The sequence below is a fragment of the Rhamphochromis longiceps genome, linkage group LG1, assembly GCF_057381845.1.
Source record: "Rhamphochromis longiceps isolate RC_006_pf linkage group LG1, R_longiceps_female_GT1.1, whole genome shotgun sequence".
NCBI lineage: Eukaryota > Metazoa > Chordata > Actinopteri > Cichliformes > Cichlidae > Rhamphochromis > Rhamphochromis longiceps.
The window spans coordinates 34,751,090-34,769,153 of record NC_140557.1 but is presented as its reverse complement, the minus strand read 5'-3'; the positions used below and the strand labels follow the sequence as shown (position 1 = coordinate 34,769,153).

General features: G+C 40.1%; 1 long non-coding RNA gene across 4 annotated transcripts; it reads left to right on the top strand.

The window, feature by feature from the left end:
- Positions 1 to 11,352: 11,352 nt before the first annotated feature.
- LOC146679077 (uncharacterized) lies at positions 11,353 to 14,451 on the top strand. Of its 4 annotated transcripts, XR_014912542.1 has the most exons (6): positions 11,353 to 11,391; positions 11,513 to 11,644; positions 12,059 to 12,122; positions 12,482 to 12,634; positions 12,999 to 13,089; positions 13,693 to 14,451. It is a non-coding gene; the product is annotated as an uncharacterized LOC146679077 (long non-coding RNA). The 4 variants fall into 4 exon arrangements; XR_014912543.1 differs by having other exon boundaries at positions 11,363 to 11,644; positions 12,087 to 12,122; XR_014912541.1 differs by having other exon boundaries at positions 11,363 to 11,644.
- Positions 14,452 to 18,064: the final 3,613 nt, after the last annotated feature.

Sequence of the window (18,064 nt, the reverse complement as noted above, 5' to 3'; positions counted from 1 at the left end):
GATCCTAGAAACACTTATCATATCCAGAACTAACAAGAAGGTATATTAATTCCACATGACAGTGTGACAACTGTGGCAGTATCTTTTGATAAACTTAGGTATGTAGTTGAATTCAAATGATGGTAAATTTGGAAATGCATATTATCCGACCCATGGAATAAGCATGTAACTAGAGACCCTTTTGCAATGCAGTTGTACAGGTTCAGTGCCTCTAAAGGTGTTTATGCTATAACTCACGAGTAATTTGTACTTATGAGCTGGACTGCACTGCGTTTTACACAACTTAGATGTTTATTGTCACAGAGACCACTTGACAAGAAGCAGATAAATTCAAGTGAGACTAATCAGGGATAACAAGACAAGGCAGTAAAACTAAGGATGAAGAACAAGAGACAAAAGACTGGCACAAAAACCCCCACAGTAAAGAACTAAATAAAGAGAAAAATACACAATACAATTTAACATAGAAGAAGGGAAGAGGGGACTTGGAAAAATAACTAGTGCTGTCAGTGTTAATGCGTTGATACAGCCTCATCACGATTAACGTGATTAAAAAACGCACTCAACCTGTCTGGAGCACAGAATGGACAAACGTCGGACAAACTGCCCAAAAATGTGTTGACAGAGACATTCCAGGGATTTTGAGTCAGTCTGCGCTCCAGATGAGTTAATTGTTAATCGCGTTAGTCACGATGACAGCGTTAACACGCTTAAGATGCATTAATGCGTTAATGCCGAGTAACCCCTCACACGCACTAATCTGCGTTAACTCTTTAACGGGGATTTGCCAATTTTGATGCGTTAATGCATTAACATTGACAGCACTAAAAATAACACACAACATACAATTCAATTCAATTTTATTTATATAGCGCCAAATCACAACAACAGTCGCCTCAAGGCACTTTATATTGTACAGTATTATACAAATGAAAGAAACTGAAAGTAAGAACTAAAAGCTAAAGCAACCAAGAATGAATATTAAAGGAACTAAATAGAACATGCAATAACACAACACCAGTCAAAAAAACTCTTGGTCAAAGATGGTTTGTGATATGCATGTATGTACTAGTCGGCATTTCAATACAATTGCCAGAGAAAACATTTGTTCCATTCACACACAGAGAGCTTAGAGTACACTTGGAACTTGAGAAAAAAGTAAGATTCACCTGCTATAAAATAATAGTTTTTTTCACTCTATAAAAAGACACTAATTTCCTTCACTGACTTTAACGTTCTGCACTTGGCATGATTATAGTAGCCCATAGAGAGAGCAGACAATATTTCTTTGCTTTAACAACTGAATTTCCCATTTTAATATGGAATTATAGTGGTAAATGTCACATTTAGCACTAAACTGTTCTTCTCGGCTGTTGTGTCCTTGGGCAAGTCACTTCACCCGTTGCCTACTGGTGGTGGTCAGAGGGCCCAGTGGCGCCAGTGTCTGGCAGCCTCGCCTCTGTCAGTGCGCCCCAGGGCAGCTGTGACTACAATGTAGCTTGCCATCACCAGTGTGTGAATGTGTGTGTGAATGGGTGAATGACTGATTGAAGTGTAAAGCACTTTGGGGTCCTTAGGGAATAAGTAAAACGCTATACGAATACAGGCCATTTACAGGCCATTCTTTGAATGTCTATGACAGAATTGATTTAAATTCATAGGCAGATGACAGCCTTGTGTGACATCAGTAAGTACGAATTATGACCAGCTGTATGGATTAAATTTAGCTGAAAGTCTTGTTGTGCTGATTGTTTTACTTATTTTGCCACAAATCAATCAGGAATTGAGGCAGGTAAACTGAATTTGAGAAATTTTCTGTTTGCTGTAAGTTTGTAATTACTGAAAAAGACGAGCCCTACATCACAGATGACTTGCAATCCATGATTGGTGACAAGTTAATTAAAGAGAACACAACAAATGCAAATGCTTTCACAACCAGGCAAAAGAGATTATTGATTAGTTTAAAAAAATCATTGATAGCGTACTTATGCTAACACATTCCACTTCACCAATCCCAAACTGGATGAATACCTATGGAAGACTTAAAGATGATACAATAAAGCGAGCGCCTTTCAGACATGCAGACATTTCTATGAATCATTTCTATTAATAAGCACCCATTTCTATGAAAAATTAGTTTATGTATGCAATAAAAATTAGTGTTTTGGAGAATTTTCCAAACACGAGTAAAATGAGACACCATGCCCTAACCATTTTCTAAGAATTATCAGAGCAGCTTTGTAATGAAAAAATTAGGTTATATGGCAAATAGGTTGTTTTCTGCTTTTCAAATCATGTCTGAAATGTTACATTGTTTTTCTTTCAAGCACCAATGCTGGACCAAAAAAAATGACATGGGCCTAAAACACAAAATTCACAATTTGGGTGCTTTAGTTGCCTGCGGAACACTGTCCACAGACCTCTCCAAAAACCTAACACTCATTTCACGTATTTGGATTTTGCTTCATTTACCTTTCTCTACAGTTTCCCAGCTGTAACATGTAAAACATTTTCCTGATGTTTTTTTTTCTTAATAAAATTAGATGGTTACCATGATGGGGACAGAGTATGTGACAGGCCAGATTAACTACACTCGCCGGTAATGACTATAATCCAAGTTCTGAAGATTATTGTATCCTGCTGTTTTAATAAGCCTTTCTTTAGAGTTTGTTATAGCAAATTGCTTATTTCATTTCAGACTAGCTAGCTATCAGAGTCACACTTAATAAGATGCAATTCAATAATTGCCTGATGGGATTAATATGGTTTTCTAAAGTGTGTATGGAAGCATTCCAATAACTTCTTATATGAGGTTTCCTCTAATTATTAAAATAAATCAAAATAGTGTCATGCTAAGATAGCTCATACTATGCATTACATGTAATGATGCACAGCCAGATCTTGCATATTCTATTCAGTTCAGTTTAATTTATATAGCACCAAATTGTAACAACAGTCACATCAATGGACATCAAGACCCTACAGCTGGCGACAGTGGGAAGGAAAAAGTCAAAAACAGGCTCAGAGGGGGGCAGCCATCTGTCATGATAGGCATAAGGGGAGGGAGATAGGAAAAAAGGCAGTGAAAGAGAAGCAGAGTTTAATAATAATAACTAATGATTGAATGCAAAGTGCTTTATAAACAAAGAGAGTAAAAAAAAGAGGTGAGTGAAAAAAAGGAAGGTTTTAGGCCTAATTTCAGAGTAGAGCACTTGTCTGTCTCCCAGATTCTCTCTATATATTAAATAATTTCACTCAGGAACGATACCTCATTTCATTAATGTTGTGCGAATGTCTGATTGAAGCCGTAAGAAAGATGAACTGTGTGACGAAGGTTCTCAATGTAACAGACTGATGAAATGTTACATAAGCCCATTTCTTGTCTAAAGGCACTGTCTGTGGTCATCAAAACACCAAACAGCTCAATAGTTACTTGATGGTAAAAACCCGTCATAGCTCATATAACATAACAAAAAATAGATCATTTAGTACATGCAATAAATTAAATTAAAACATTTTAAAATTAAATTAAATTTAAAAAGTAAAATAAAATGAATGAAAATATAACAAACAATTTCATTGCATTTGAATTAATCAATTATATATTGAATTAATTATTCCTTATTTTAATTAATTAATAAAAAATTTAATTACTTGTTAACTGATATATTTATATAATTCATTTTGGCACTCATGGCCCTCCATATATCCAAGCACAGTGGAAAGATCATAATTTCTTGAGAAAAAAGTCATCACTCCAGTATTAATTAGCACAATCACTGTCCTATCTTTTGAAAACACTGCAACAGTCTTAAGATAAGATGTCCTATGTGCTTTATTTAAACATTGCCTGAAATCATACTGACAAGTTTTTTGATACTGATAAACTTCTATTACGATTTGTCAGGGTTTCTAGGTCGTTGACCCAGTATTTTCAGTTCATGTTCACCGTTTATCCTCTGTACATTCCACTTCCTGTTTTGTGTTACGTTACTCTGTGTGCATTATGTTCTAGTTCTTATTCCATGCATCGTTAGTTCAATTGTGTTCAGCTGCTCACTCACCTGTCACCTATCAGTCATTGTTCAGCCAGTGTATTTAAGTCCTCAGGTCTCTCCTGGTCAGCGTCGCGTCATTAATGGTCAAAGGAGCTTGCAAAGAAAAGCGTCTGGACTTCTTTAAGTTGCTTGAAGACGTTTCACCTCTCATCCGAGAAGCTTCTTCAGTTCTAAGGTCAAATGGTGGAGAGTCCCAGATATAAACCTAGTGGGAGTAACCCCCCACAGAGGGACAAAAGGACCCCCTGATGATCCTCTAATCTCCTGAGCCAAGGTGTGAAACTGGGTGTGGGTCCCAATCAGGGTGAGAACCTTCACAGACATCGCGTCATTAATGTTGTCACTGCTGTCTATGCCCCATGTTCAGATCAGTCAGCCGTTCATTCAGTTAGTTATTCAGTCAGCCAGCCATCTCCTGTTTTCGTCATTCGTCCCTCACAATAAACACCCTGCATCTTCACCGTGAGTCGTGCGTTTGAGTCCTTTTCTCCACATCCACTCAGCAACCCCTGACAGAATGACGCGACCCGCGTTACGAAGACACGCTTGGGACTCAGTGGACTCGGACCTGTTCGAGCGGCAGGAGGCAGCGCTCTCCCACTGGGCGGAGGAGCTCAGGAGGAAACAGCGGCTCTTCGCCGAACGAGAGCGCGTCTTTGAGGGGACCCGCCTGGCTCTGGGCGGGCCTCGGAGACGCCGCGGTCCTCCACCCGCTGCCTCACCTGCATTGGAGCATTCGCCGTGGAGAGTGGGCGTCACAGGCCGAGCTTCGGCTGCTCGCCCTCCCGCCGCTCCGCTCCTCGCTCGCCCGCCAGCCGTTTTACTTTCCGGCCCTTCTACTTCTACTGGTGGTGGTCAGAGGGCCCGGTGGCGCCTGTGTCCGGCAGCCTCGCCTCTGTCAGTGCGCCCCAGGGCAGCTGTGGCTACAATGTAGCTTGCTATCGCCAGTGTGTGAATGTGTGTGTGAATGGGTGGATGACTGAATGTAGTGTAAAGCGCTTTGGGGTCCTATGGACTAGAAAAGCGCTATACAAATGCAGGCCATTTACCATTTTACTTCGCCAGGCCGCAGCGACGCTGCCTCCCACCTCGGCTCAGGGGAGGCTTTCTCGCTTGGCGGCTCAGCTGTTTCCGCTAGGGAGAAGCAAGGCTCACGCCGCCGTCGCTCTTCCTGTTTGGAGCAGCAGGATCAGTCGGCGAGCAAAATGGACTTTTTCCTTTCACCTAATCCAGAAACTGTTCACCACCCACCTAAGCCAAAGACTGTTTACTGTGACTACATCCTGGACTACCCCACTAATACTCACCATCCTACCTCCGAAGAAACTGTTTTTCTACCATCACAGGCCACTGCTAGAGACCTTAACCCTACTGAACCTAGTGATTTCTCCCACTCAATCACCATTTCCTCGCCTGTCACTCACCCTCTTGCTGCTAACAGGGCAGCTCAGAGCCTGCCTTCCCCTCCATCTGCTCAGCCTATCCCTGTAGCACCCCCTCGGGTGGCTAGGGTCCAGCTAGCACCCACACCGGTGCCGGCTCCCAGGACGAGAGCAGCGGTGACCCAGTCTACCTCCACACCCGTTCCTGTTTCTCGGGTGGGGGTGACTGGTGTCCAGCCACCTCCCGCGCCTGTCCCAGCGCCCAGGCTGAGGGCGGCCAGGTTCCGGCCTGACCCCCCTAGAGACTCAGCTGAGGCTCTCCAGCCAGTGCCCTCACGCTCTGGAGGCACGGAAGTGCTAACTTGTCCACCTGCTAGTTCGCCACCCCATCTATCTCCTCACTCAGCTTTCCACGCACTAGCACTGTCTCTAGTTAGGCTAGCTGACCTGTCCCCTGCTCAGGCACCAGCCTTACTAGCCCAAGCTGCAGCTTTATCCCCCTCACTAGCTCAGTCTTTAGCTCAGCCATTAGCCGTACCAACCGCAGCTCAGCCATTAGCCTCACCGACCTCTGTTTATCCATTAGCCTCCTCAGTCCAATCAGTTCACACCCCTGCTCCAGTCCAGCCTGTAGTCCAGCCCGCTCCAGTCCAGTCCCCTGTAGTTCAGTCTCCTCCTGCCCTCCAGTCAGTCCAGTCGCCTCCCGTCCGGCCATCTGTAGTTCAGTCTCCTCCTGTCCTCCAGTCTACTCTAGTTCAGTCTCCTGTCCTCCAGGCCCCTGTCCAGTCTGCCCCTGTCCAGTCTGCCCCTGTCCAGTTTGCCCCTGTCCAGTCTGCCCCTGTCCAGTCAGTCCAGTCGCCTCCTGTCTCCCAGTCACCCGTCCACCATCCTGTTCAGTTCCCGGACCTGCAGCCACAGCACCCAGAGCCAGCTGTGAGCTCTCCTGCTCCTCAGCCAGAAGCTTCCGCACCCGCTGGCCCTGCCTGTCTCCAGCCAGAGGCTTCCGCGCCTACTGGCTCACAATAAACACCCTGCATCTTCACCGTGAATCCTGCGTTTGAGTCCTTTTCTCCACATCCACTCAGCAACCCCTGACACAATTGCCCTAATCTAATCTGGGTAAATGAACTACACAAAATGAAATTAAGGTGTTTTTTTTTCCTATTCATGGCAACGATTAGTCCTGCACACCCAAGAGGCCATCAGAAATAGTTGAAATGACAAAGGTTTTGACCAACAGAAAGATAAACCTTATTTTGAAAGAATTGGATGAAAACGTTTAAGGCTTTATGAGGCGTCATCTGGCCATCACTAGTAGCCCCATTGCTCAGCATGTTTTCATATCTTGCATGCTGTCTGATTATGTTTTGTTCTGTGTCAGCGTCAGCGTCAATGTCAATTTTATTTCTATAGCACATTTAAAAGCAAGAAAGTCAGCCAACGTGCTTCACAAGTAAGTGTCTTGTGTTAAAGTGCTAAATGTTATCAAAGTGGATTAGTGGATACACTAATGCAGTGGTTCCCAAACTTTTTTTGCTGTGCCCCCCTTTGTTTTACAAGAATCATGTTCACGTTTGTGAACTAAAAATTAAGAATGTGGGATACTGTTTGTCAGTGATTTGAAGAGCCCAGCGCATGCTCCCGACGAAGGGAAAACCAATTCTGCAGGGGCGACCTACCTTGGCACTTGTGCAGGTGAAGTCAAAGGGAAGACATGCTTCACCAGATTTTCTAGTCTTTGGCTTAGAATGAAGTTGGTTTGGAAACATATTCAACGATGCTTCATATCCTGCTTTGCGCTTGTGTGGGCGCCCAAAAAATCTGTCCATTATGCTAGCAGTGTCCAAGTTTGTTTTTGTTTTTTTCCTTTTCATACTGCGCCCCCCCTGCAATGGCTCTGCGCCCCCCCCTAGGGGGCGGGCCCCACACTTTGGGAAGCTCTGCACTAAAGGAATAAATTTGTCACACTAAGCTAAATAAATAGTATGGGCAGTTGCAGCTTGAATTTTCATGTACTAAATACATTTAAATGTAAGTAAAAAATATCCCTTGTAAATCAAGTGGTTTTATTCACTGTGTTGTTTTTTTTGTTGCTTAAGTACTTAACAATAGTTAACTAGTTAATGTGAAACTGATCACAGACTGCTGTATCAAAAATATGTAACTCTCCATTAAGAGCCACTTGTACTGGGTGTTAGTGTAGGAAACAGGTCAAAGACCTTGAATTCTATGTTGGCATAATTACAAGTTTCATTGTGGCCACAACAGACCCATTTCAGCCTTAAGCCCCTTGTTCATCTGATTGGGGTTGATTACGAGTTTGCTGTAATCATGAGCGTTATGAAGTCGTGGCTCTTATTTGAACTGATTTCTTTTTCTGAACCCACAGATGTGTGTTGACATGGATTATGTAATGTAAGATAGTAAGTTTAGTTTGTTCTTTTTAAATGGTCAGGCATATATCTGGTCCTGGCTTACACATTAGCACAAACAAACAACAATGAAACAACTTAAACATCACAGTAAAATCACATCTCTTAATGTTAAAAAAAAAGTAATTACAAATTAGTTATGAAACATTTACAAAACTTTGAGTTCACATGTCAGACAATCTGAGACCTGAGCATTACATTAGCATGCTAATATTGCTAAGGTATTCATGATTAGCAAGTTGAATGTTTATAGTGTAGTTTGTCTTGTTAGCAAGCTACTATTTGCTAAGTATTGCTCAACACTTAATAAAGTTCTAACTGATGAAATGATTTGTTTGTTTAAACAAAATTAAGTTCAAACAAATGTAATGGAGTTGAAATTGACCTGCCTTTCCAGTCAATAGATATGTTGACAGATGTAGATAAATGGAAAGGTCACAGTAAGGCAACTAATAGTAGAAAAGAAAGGGTCCAAACAACATGGTCAGGATTTATTAAAAGGACACCGTGAATGTCTGTATCTAATCTCATAGTAACCAAGTCAGGAGGACTCCAAAACCATCACAATACATTTTGGGAACATAAAAGCCAATGGTTAAGGTTGTTCAAATAGATCAAATTGGTGGAACAACAGACCATACAGTCCCTATTCATTCCACAGTGACACCAACATAATTGGTAAGAATTGCTATGCCTCAATTTTGGATTCTTACTCTTTGTGTCTCAATCTGGTTTTAGTGTGGCACCAGATAAGTTTCCTTTCCACAACCTGAAGTTTCTTGTTGGCAGTAACAATCAGATGTCATCTAAATAATTTCATATATACTCAAACAGTTATTGTGGTGTGAATTTGGTGAGAAACTGTAGCAAACATAAAGCAATCTGTGCAGTCTACTGTGCATTACAACCAATCTGGAGCTTGAACAGTGGCTGTGAGTCTCTAGGTCTTAAAATGCCGTACAGATTATCTGCATTGCAGACGCTCTTTAGATTGCCACAGCGCACACCTGGATTTTTGAAAATAGAACAAAGCCATATCATAGCTTGTATTAATTTTCACCCTGTTATATGGACTCTTTTTGATGTGTGTGTGTGTGTGTGTGTGTGTGTGTGTGTGTGTATGTATGTATGTATATATATCTATATATATCTATATATATAGATATATATATATATATTAGGGGTGCAACGATATTCGTATCGATATTGAACCGTTCGATACAGTGCTTTCGGTTCGGTACGCATATGTATCGAACAATACAACATTTGTAATTTATTTTATCAATTTTCCTTCTGACGATGCTGTCTGTGTTGAGCGCTCAGTGAATCTGTGTTCGACTACTCCGCCTAGGCTGCACTGTCGAGCGCAGATCCACTGAGCGCTCAACACAGACAGCATAGTCAGAAGGAATAGCGCAGGGCAAGCTAGCGAGACAGAAGTTAAGCTCTACTTGCAACAGGCAAATTGAACCTCATTCAGATCTGGCGTTTGGAATTATTTTGGTTTTCATGTGACGTATGACCCTGAAGGTAAGCGAGTCATGGACTAAAGTAAAACAGTATGTTGGATGTGCCATGCAATGCTCAATTACATTGGTGTGAACTAGTGCGTTAGCGCAGTTAGCTCGTTAACGTGTTGGCCGTCTAGCCCCATGCACGGAGCGATCGGCGGTAGCTCGTTAACGGAGATTTGCCGTGTTGTGGCGTTAAGGTCATTTCAACGAGATTAACCTGAAAGCACTAGTGGGAACACAACGAATATGACTGCACATTTACGCCGACATCATCCTAGTGCAAAGACAAGTGGAAGCAGACAAAAAAAAGCAAGCACGCTACTAACTTTAGCCGAGTCATTTAGACAGCTGTTAGCACATGATTCTCCTTATGCTGCTGAGAATATAGCCCAGAAGAAGCGGATAGTATAGCTTTTATTTTGGAAAGAGCCATTTCTCTGTAATAAACTCTCTTTTCCAAAGATGAGTGATTCCTCAATCAGATACAGGGCTCGCAATATTGCTAGCCCGACGTCCTGGAGCTAGCGATTTTTTTCAGTCGGGCTACCAAAATCTTTCTCTTCCCTGCCCGTCGGGCTATTGTAGGAAAAATATATGTCAATGCTTTTGCATTCTTTCAGAAATGTAGCTGGGTAATTATGTCATTGGCATCGGTGAGCCACTGTCAATATGTGACATATTGAAGTCGCGTTTGAATTTGCGCTTGTTTTTTTGCTTTCACTTTGCAATCGTGCGAACTGTGTATAGAGAGCGACAGCACTGATCTGTGAGTGATGATAATTTGTGCACCAATTCCTCTGACATCGTCTTATTAATCGTTAGCTTACTATGCAAACATGACAAGTGAAATCTCCCGCAGCTTACACATGTGAGAGGTTGATCGCGCAGAGAATCGCTGAGCTTATGTGAGTGAGCGTGTAAAAGCATTTCAGTTCTGCTGAGCCAAATAAGACAGATCAGGGTGAAGAAGTGACAGCCAAAGAAAAGCTTACCACAAAACGGAGAAGTTATGACAAATCAGACTATAAGGCAAAAAGAAAGTGCAGCTTTATGGTTTCATGGACAAAAGAATTTCTGTGGCTGCGATATGATGAGCTAAATAACCAGGGCTGCACATAAGTGGTCCGCAGGTGCGCATTCGCTGTCAAAATAAAAAACGCGCACAAGGGTTAGGGTTAAATTTAAAAACTGTACTTTTGAGTTAAAATATATATTTATAATTTTAATAAATGACAAATTAAAAATGCATGAACATTTTTTTGTATCGAAAAAATATCGAACCGTGACACCAAAGTATCGAACCGAACCGAACCGTGAATTTTGTGTATCGTTGCACCCCTAATATATATATATATATATATATATATATATATAGGGATGGGTATCGTTTAGGTTTTATCCGATACCGGTGCCAAATCGGTACTTTTGAAACGGTGCCGGTGCTCAAACCGGTGCTTAAAGAATGGAGAACACAAAATTGGTCCAAAAACCTCTCATGCTCAGCTGTTTTTTGTAAAAAGATAACAATGTTAGCCTTTTCTGCAGCTATGGGGCATATATGGTATCACTCTTGGCTGGAAGCAGTGCTTAAACAATGGAAAAAACACAAACTTTGTCCTAAACCTCTCATGTTTAACTGTTTTCCACTTTTTCTTTGGTCATTTTAGCCTTTTTGGCCAGGGTGAAGGGAGTATCTGCCATCAAACAGGAAGACAGCCGCATGTAGCTATGATGATGTTTGCTAGTTCACCTTACATGCATTAATGTAATAACGTGGTTAGCCTACTCAACGTAAATTACACACGAACAACATTTAGCTACTCACGCAGAGAAGAACGGCTGCTGCTGCCATCATCATCCATCATCATTTCTGCTACACTGGCAGGGCTAGGGGCCAGGACTCTCCTCTTCGTGTTTTTGGGGGATGTTGCATAACAGGCAACCCACCCGCAGTAGATGCGCTCGGTGCACTGAAAAAAAGGGACTGGCCATCTCTTGGATTTATGTAAGCATCTTGCATGTATTTAACACAATTGCCTCATGTTTTAAAGTTAAATGTAACTATATAGTGTAAAAACTACATGATATGCAGAAAGGGTGTATTAAATTGTTCATATCATGTTCAGGTGAAGTAAGTCAATAAGATAGCAACGTTAAATCTCGTGAAACCACGCGTGATTTCATCTCGCGGGCTTTGGATCGTGGTTTAAAAAAGGCATCCATCTCAGTCAAGTCGAGCAGCCAACTCTACGTTTTTGGTATGTCTTGATTTTTTGAATTAATATTTACCATATTTCAGACAAATGTAGTTAAACGTCTAGAGTGTCGCCATGTAACATGCTAAAAAAGAGCCGTTAGCTTATTTGCTGTTTTATCTGTTGTCAAAGAATTGGCGCTTTTTCATTTGAATTTGTCTTTGGCACAAGAGCCGTAATATCACATTAAACCTAATTACGAGGCACTCATAACATAATTTGGTTTTCTGTGTGAATAGATTTGCCAACTGACTCTTCAGTTACATTGTGTATTTACTGCACCATGGTGTTAGTGAGATTTTGGACATTGAACAGCTTTAGCTAATATCATCAGCGGCATTATGCTAGCTTACATCCCTACCCCTCCTGCCCTCACCTGCTGTCCTTTTGTTTTTGTTTTTTTTGCTGCACATTGAGAGACGACCTCTATTCTGCATTTCACCAGGAGTCAGCTGATGGATTGTGGGTTCAAGGTGTTATGGTAAGAAAGTATATTCTATTTTCGTTTCTGTAACTTAATTATAATGGGTTTTTTATAATTATTAGGTGCATGCATACTCACCCTATTAATACAACTGAGAAATCCAAAATCTGCCATAGGTTTAACTTATACCTGTATGTATTGCCAGAAAGGTGATTACTGGACTCGCATTAATGCACACTTGAACTGAAATGAGGTTGTAACTTGTGGGTTGTTGGGTTGCAAATCAGAAACAAACATCTTTGGATTTTTTTTTAATCCCATAAGATCTGGAAACACAGTTTTTATTCAACAAAACATTACTGATTAACCAAGCACAGTGCCTGCTGTTATTTCAAAATAATTTTATGTCATTTCAGATAAAATGCAGCATTCCAGTGCATCCCAACCATGCCTTTACAGTCAAGGTTTCTGACGGAGCTGAGTTTCTCTCTGACAGTCTGCTGAAAGTGTTTGCAAAGTGATCGGGGGAACAGGGCACAAAGCTAAAGGATGTAGCTGCCATTATGACAGTAAGAACTTTAAAATTCTTTAACTACAAAGTGTATATGTATTGCATTAGGTCAGTAAAATTTTTATGCTACATCCATTGAAACAGTCAACTATTACCTGTGAGTAATGATTCCACTAAAAGGATGCCATTATTTTCGTCATGCATTTACTGGCCCACTGAGAAAAATTTATCTTTTTTTAAAAATAAATGTTCTGGAAACTATATATCCATAAAGTTGATGTCAAACAGGAACTTTTGATATTGCTTTGTAGATGCTGGTGTTGCATGTTGACTGGTTTAAAAAGTCAAGAGTTTTTGTCTGGGATCATTTTCTTCTGTGCTACTGAAAAGTTCACAAATCTCTGTTTTCTTTGTTATAATAGTCAAGGATGACATTAATGCTCGGAGTCCCTCATCAAAGTGCTCCGCATCTGTGTGAAAGACAATTGCAACATCTTGGTGCAGGAGTTCATGGTGAGTGTTTTATGAGTAGATTGTGGATTTGCAACCTTTAAAAATGCATTTAGTTATCCACTTGATCCTCATTGGACTGGTTAGGACCAGTAGTCCTCTTTAATAATTTGAAGTTCACATGAGGCCTGGTAGTGAACTCGGCCGCCGGCCCTTGAGGCCCCACCCCTGTATTAGGGGTCACATCAGTGTGAAAAAACTTTAAATTTGTCATTCTAATGAACAAAGGAAAATCCCACCAGTATTTACATTAGCTTTTGTTTGAAAAAAAAAAAAAAAAAAAAAAGACCAACTGACCAACAGCTAACCAAATTGTGGGGCTGAAAGTCTAAATTCTAACATCTTCTGAGTGACATAGCCTGGATTTCTGATGGGCCGGTGTCTTTCTAACAAAAACTAATGTAAAGCATTTGAAATTATTATGTTTTTCACCCTCTCTTAGAAACTCTGTTAGACCATGAATGGCAGCATGGCAGGCCACTCTTTGGCTATAGCTATTTACTATGTTGCTTGCATTGGTTTAAATTACTCTAACATTAGAACTGGTAGATTCAAAAGAGATGAGTTTAAAAAGGAATCTTAAAGAAATGTTTTGTGTTTAACCAGGACTTGCCTGAGGCCACTGCACAGATTGAGAAAACCACAATGAACATCTGTCTCCAGAGATGCGCCAGGCAATGACTTTTCTGATGTTGTTCTTCAAGATCTGGATAACGTGACCTTTGCAGTAGCCATGCTGTTTGGACCTTTTTTATTCCTTCAACATGAGTTACCCATCACAACTCTGCTACACTTTTGAGGTGATTCAATGGGTGGTAATGGAGTTGGATGCAACTCAGCTCTCAAGAAAAGCTCACAACTAAGACAAAACTGCTCCTGCAACGAAGCTCACTGTTATGCATGTGAGGTGACCAGCTCTAGGTGAGAGGACATTTAAATCTCACACTTGTTCTGCTGCATTTTTGAAGCTCAATTCCAGGAACGGATCGCAGGGTTCATTTTTATATACTCTGCAACTGCCATGAGGACGAGCTGTTTTTTGTTGTTGTTTGTTTTTCCTTTTGCTCTGTACAAGTTCTGTTTGTCTGTTTGGCAGCATTTTTAAATTTCTCTTTGTATTTTTTCTTTCTTTTACTAGTGAAGAGATGTAGCGTGAACAGTTATGCAGTCTAAATATCCCATATGGGTCGTGTGAAATGGTATTTTCAGTTTCATTCAGTTGAAGTAAAGAACGTTGAATATTTCTAAGTGTGCTGTTTTGAACCAAGATGTCACAGTATGATCAGTGCTGTAATTTTTGACAGTCACTGTATCAATGTTATTTTTGCGTCTCTTGAATAAAGTTTTTGACCTGCAAGTGCTAATTTCTTTAGTTATTGGGGTAAAATGGGTAGTGTTAATAGGAAGGTGTTTGCCAATTCAGTAACCTAATTTAATGTTAATGGAAACTAACATTGCCTCAAATTGTTTAGTTATAATTGTTGTTTAACTGAATCTTGATGTCAGAGGCCTTAAATAGAATGTTTTGTATTGTTCTTTCCCAACATTTTTCAAAAGAAACAGTCTAATTTCTTTGCTGCGATTGATTCCAGAGAACATGGAAGAACTGACATTATTTAACTGTTGATTTATATAGATTCAGTAGAGGAGTAATGTCAGTTTAATTCTTTACCTACTGCAGTGAAATTAGACATGTTGTTTTGAAAGGTTACTGGTGGATGCCAGCAACCATCTTGGAAGAGAACAATACAATCTGTTATAAGGCCTCCATTTGAAAATTGTGTATTTGATACTAGAATATAATAGCAAAATGTAATTTGAAGATAACATGTAGTATTTAAGTGACCAAGTAGTATTGGGTAAAAGTTATTGAATCGTGTTGGGATAACGTGAGAAAATTGTGAAGGATTAAAATATTCCAAGAGCTCAAATTACTTCATCAAAACATGTTTAAGTCACATTTTATCAACACAAATTGCACAGGTTTATTGAACATGAATAAATTGTGTTAATTTAACTCAATGGTTTAAGTTGCTGCCAAAGCAAAACATCTGTGTGCAACAAATGTCCACCATTGAATTAAGTAAATCCAACAACATATTTTTTTCAGTGTGTGAGGTCTCGCAGCAAGCTATCAAATACGGCGCATTTCTGGGCTTTTAAAAAAAACGCTATGCGTCGCCAGGTGTTTCATCGGATTTGAGGTGTTACCTCCTTTGACAGTATCACAGTATCAGCTTAAAGCACTTGTTGCAGGCTGCTGAGTTTGCATATTTTGCTGTGAAGTACAGCCAGACTTTTGACCGCTTCGCCTTGGGCATTTTTAATCTGTAGCTCTGCGCTAACCGTACCTGGGCCCGCCTACTATTCTCGGAAACGTAAAATGATTGGCTAGAAGTGTATCACAGCTCAGGAAAAAAAAGCACCGAAATGTGCGCTGCTTTACGGTCTGGTTACTACCGTTTATGTCAGAACCCATCCCATCCCTATATATATATATATATATATATATATATATATATATATATATATAGCAATCACAGCCAAATCAAAACAACCTAATAGCTGAAAGCTGTTTGAGAAAACGTCTGGCTCTATATTTTGTTTTAGTCATCATCTGCATATAAATACAAAATATAGTTTCACACACAGCTAATATTCAGTAACAAAGTGTAGTTTAACTGTGACTAAGTTACACAGGTTATTAAGTTGTTTGCTAAACAACAATGAGTGATGTATGCACTAAAAGCACAGATTCATTGGCATTGTGAGTTATAGGCAGATGGTGAAATAAAAAGATGTTAACAGCACACATAACCAGTCGCAACATCTCCAGTGACAGTATACCAATAAATACCATCATCATTTCATATCACGTATAAAGGTGATTATAACCAGTTACTGTGTTCTTCCCCGTCATTTGTTCGCACTGAGCCATGTTTACAAAATGATAATGGGTGGCAGGCTACTACATAGGATGGTTGATTGTTTATCCATCACTGCAGCACCCAACAAGATGAGGCCAGCTCAACTTTGATTTGTAGCGCATCATCCTGTGACAAGTGTGAACAGGCACATAGTCCTAGAGAATAAAGGGAAATGTGCAACATTGACACAAACAAGTTTATTCTTTATATCCGTAGCCGAGTGGTAAATTAATAATAATATTTTCCATTTCAGTTAACCAAATATCCATTTAAGGTTCAAAAAGGGTTCTTAAAATGTTGTTTCTTTGTTTCCATGTATGGTAAGACAAGAATGTTATTGGGTAATTTAATGTTATTGCTTGTGCTATTTCTTTGGTTATCTGCATGTTGTGTGCACTTGAAGCTGTTAATTTTATAGGTTTGTGTAGTTGCATATTGTGGTCACGGGGGGGGGGGGCAGTGCTTAAGGGTTAACTGCAGTTTTCCAAAAAAAAATTAACAAGAAATGCATCTTGGGACTTCCTGTTTACTTTTCTTTTTGTTGTGGATGTGGAACGGGAATGTTGTGAAGGAGTTAAATTGTTGGACCTGTATGTGCAGCGTGGAGCAGCCATTTTCTCCATGCAAGGGATCGTCTGTGTGCTCCAGTATTGCAAGTGAGCTGAGATTGCTGTGGAATGTAAGTGTTTATAAACATGTATGTAACACTTCCACATTTTTTTAAAGGAGCCTTGTGTGATTTAGTTCTTTGTATTTTGTTCTGCACAGACAGAGGCCACTGCCGTATTTTTGTGTTTTGTATTTCATTTCATTTCTTTTATTCCTCGTATTGTAGTGGCGCATCTTTGTTTAATAGGTTATTCTGCTACTTTGCCACGTTACCTCTCGTGCTGTAGATGTTCAGTACAAGTCCATATGGCCGCTGTTTGACAAAAGTAAAGGTCAAAGGACATTTTTTTTGGTTTATTCAGTCGTCATTGACAATAAAACTGCACATTAAGAACCCCAGTAATTGTGTCCTGTGTGGCTAACCATTTCCCAGGCTACATATCAATAATATTTATATTCTCCACATTCTTAATCAAAGCATGCTCCATAGTTATCTAACTCTGCATACAAGAAAAAAAATCCAGTTGATTTGGAAATTTAAAGTTCTTTCAGCTTGCTGGATTACTTTCAGTCATTGTTTGGTCCATTTTCCACATTTCTTTTATTAAAAAAGATACGGAGTGCTTTCAAAATATAAAATCTGAAACACATAAAATGTATCGGGTCAAATTAGCATATGTCAGAATTAAAGAATTGACTCTTTCCTCCTTTCATTCCTCTTTGTCCTTTGCCACAAAATAGTCTGAGACTATAGTAACTCTTTTTGATATATTAGCTCTGACACTGGGTCATATTTCATTAATTAAACATGGCTTTGTAATAATTTCATACTGATAGAGACCCATTTTACCACAGATTTTGGGCACACAGATATGCTTTTGCCACATAACTTAATTAGAAAATGATAAATGCCTTAGTAGTGTCCCCATACATTTCCTAAAGGTCAGGGCCACCTCTGGCTTTCCTTATTTTAATTCATCACACATTTGCAGAGGAGTTGTTGGAAGTGTAGAGATGTCACCGACTCTTACCTTTGTGTGCCTTTCGGGTCGACTACATCTCAAACATAATAGGCAGTGCTGTTTGTCTGTGTTTGTGTATGCTTTTTCTTCTTTTCGAAACTTTAGAAACCCAACAGCATTTTGTGAAGCTAAGTATTACTGCTCAGACTATCAATGTGAGAGAATAACCTCAGGTCACAATTCATTCTAGACTACAGCAACTGTATGTGCCCAATACAAGATTCTCCATTTTTTTTCTGTCACATGCTTGCAGACAGTTCCTGCTTTGTGCAAATGAGTTTTACAAACTTACAAGGGCTTTCGGTGTATTATTTTTTTGTGTAATTTCCTGCCGAATGATGGACGATGTCCTGTTGCCCCACTACATGCCTCCTAATTTCCTGTTGATAAAACACACAACAGTAAAATGTAGTAAAAGTT